Source organism: Phyllostomus hastatus, unplaced genomic scaffold (genome assembly GCF_019186645.2).
Source record: "Phyllostomus hastatus isolate PE091 unplaced genomic scaffold, TTU_PhHast_1.1 phas_contig_65, whole genome shotgun sequence".
Classification (NCBI taxonomy): domain Eukaryota; kingdom Metazoa; phylum Chordata; class Mammalia; order Chiroptera; family Phyllostomidae; genus Phyllostomus; species Phyllostomus hastatus.
Genome location: NW_025333932.1, coordinates 15024902 through 15027920, shown reverse-complemented (window position 1 = coordinate 15027920; position 3019 = coordinate 15024902).

The following is a 3019-nucleotide window of genomic DNA, read 5'->3' as shown; positions in this document are numbered from 1 at the left end:
GAATTTCCTTTATAAATAAATGTCTGTTCTTATTAGCAGCCCAAAGTAATCCTTAGAGTGTTCCCCATGTGACAAGATGCTGCTGAATATCAGAGGGTTAGCTGTTCAGATTACTCCCACAGCTCAGGGAAACTGGGACAGGGAGGGGTCACCATATCCAGAGGGAGAAAGACCAGGAGCACTGACCATGATGGGGAAACCAGAGACTTCACAAAACCTACTGGGTAATGTTGTGTTATTTGGTCATTCCTATTCTGGGCCCAAAATGTCAAGCTTGTTAGAGCCTGGTCCTGGCTGCCCTGTGGTGATGTTGAGGAGTTGTGTGCCCAGGGCCCACTGGGGAAGCTGCTAAAACTCACTGCCTTATCACATGCCAAACAGGAAGCTTAAGATGACATTGGGATAACTGAATGCCACAATTCTCAATGTTTTCTTCAGCATCTTTTCCTAATTTCCTATCTTTTCTTGGCCATTTCTGAGTTCAGCTATCAAGCTAAAGTAGTCCTTTTTTCATCCATCTCATTAACTTGTGAGGAGGGAAAGACCTCCTGCTCACAAAGGTCCCAGTCAAAACAAAATAGTCATGGGATGTATATAACAACATAGGGAATATAGTTAATAATATTATAACTACTTATGGTGTCAGGTGGGTACTTGAAACATTGGGGCACCACTCTGTAAACTGCATGATTTTCTAATTACTATGCTATATACCTGAAACTAATACAGAATAATACTTATAGTCCATTGTAACTAAAAAATGTATATGAAGAAAATAAAAAATAAGTAAAAATTTAAAAAATAAGGTCCATGAGCAAACTGCTCTTAGGAAGCAAACTGCTTCAGTGTTTCTGTAAGACATCTTTCCATATGGTTAACAGTTTAACACATGCCTGTATTAGATGAAGCCATTGCAGAGCATTTCTGGCTATAGACAGCCAAAAGGGAGGAAACTCACTATTTACCAGACAGGCAGGGAGAAGGGCAATACATCTAGAATAAAGTGCTCTGTAAATATTTGTGGGAAAAAAGAAACAGAGGAAGAGAGAATTGATTAATATCTGAACAGATAGTGAAAGAATACAGATGCACAGATATCTGATGCATAAAATCTGAGGTAACAAAACACATTTGGTAAGAAGCCAGATTTCCCACCTTTGAACCATAAACATTTATGATGCACTGGATGTGAGAAGTTCCTATAAATATCGTGTTCTCCTGTCTTCCTCACTGTCTATTATTGGAAAGGGACCCACAACTGTATGAAGGCATCTGGGGGCCTCCACATGTGCTGCTGTGGCCAACAGGGCATTTCCCAGCTATCAGCCAGGGTGCTCTGCCAATATCCTGTTGAAGACCTGGATGGAGAAGTGACCCTTGTGCAAAAGGACGAGAATCCTACTGTGAGTTTACTGTGTTTAATGAATATCTGTAAAGAAAAATCTTAAGAAACTAAGATATTCAAACTTTCTTCCAAGGCAGTTTTGTCCTGTAGTGATATGGGGCAAACTCATGGTCAATGTTGTCTATGTTCCAGGTAGGTGGGGTGATCATGAGTTTCTGAGTCAGAGTTAATATTTGGGATTCCTACAATCTGATTATAATGTGGATGAATGGCTAAGTTCACACACAAACTGAAGTAGGCTTTTCAGGAAAAATGTATGTTTTGAAGGAGAACAAGCAACAAAACCTTGTAATTGTGATATTTCATGATGCATTTGAAAATAAATCTACTTCAACAAAAAATCCTAAAGTAGCTAGAAAATAAACAGCTGATGAACATAGAGAAATTAGGCTGAAAAGGAGCCTAAGAACTAGCTGTTGACTATATCACCTTGTTTTTCTATTCTGTTCTGGGCTGATGTTTGTGTGGTGTAATTTCAGGCTGTTTCCATTACATTGCACATCTTGATAAATGTTAGATGGTTCATAGCACCCTTGGGGTTACACAGCCTCACTATTTAAAAGTGAAACTTTCTCATTGTCACCACACATCACCCAAATTCCAACCACTGAATAAAATGACACAATCAGATTCTTTTCCCTCGGGGCTGATTAATACCCTCTGAAAAGCACTATAAATATTGTTATTTTGCTCTGATTTGTGTGCTATACATATTAAGACACAGAGTTTTGTAAAATGTGTTCTTGGCTCTCATAAATGTTACCTGGCTCATAAAAAAGAGCAATAGTTCAAAGCAAAAATTGCAGTATTTTAGTGTTAGGTTTATGGATATTTACTTAAATATTTACTGTAAATTTTATTTACAAAAATAAAATTTAAAAATCTGTGACCTTCAAATTTGCCAAGGTTCTATCCCCTCATGTATCTAAAAAATTATAAAATTACACAGGCATGCACACACAGGCAGAAACACACACTCAGTATACATATGCATACTCAGTACTATATATTTATGCAAATGAAAGGAGAACCAAAGGAAAGCTCTTCTGTGGTTACAAATAATATGGAAAGTCACTTCATTCATTTTTGACATACCCAATCAAAGTGAAGAAAGAGGACTCAAGAACTTGACAGATTAGTATATTTGATGTGTACAATTGAAACAATTTTCCTGTAATTTGAATGAACCCACAAAACTCTTTGGAGAAGAAAAAATTGAAAGTGATTAAAATCAATCCATTGATTTTAATTCATCATGTTTCTAACATTTGAGTAAGTGATTGCTTTAAAAGCCAATAAGAATTATACACACATTTCTAAAACAAATAAAAAGTTGCCATCAGCACCAAGATATTTCTAGTGAGCACATGTGAAAACACTTACTACAAAGAAGGAAGCACCAAGTGAAAACATATCGCTTAGAGCTATGTACTCAATTTTTTTTTTCAGGAAAGGGTCTTTGCTGAACAATTACATGCCAGAAAGTGTACAATCCTAACCTGAGTGTAGTCATGGAGAACTGCATTGACCTACCAGATGTTTCCACATCTGTGCTACATCTGTTTAAACAGAGCTATCAGAAGGGAGGTGAAGAATTGAAGGCCAGGGAAATAT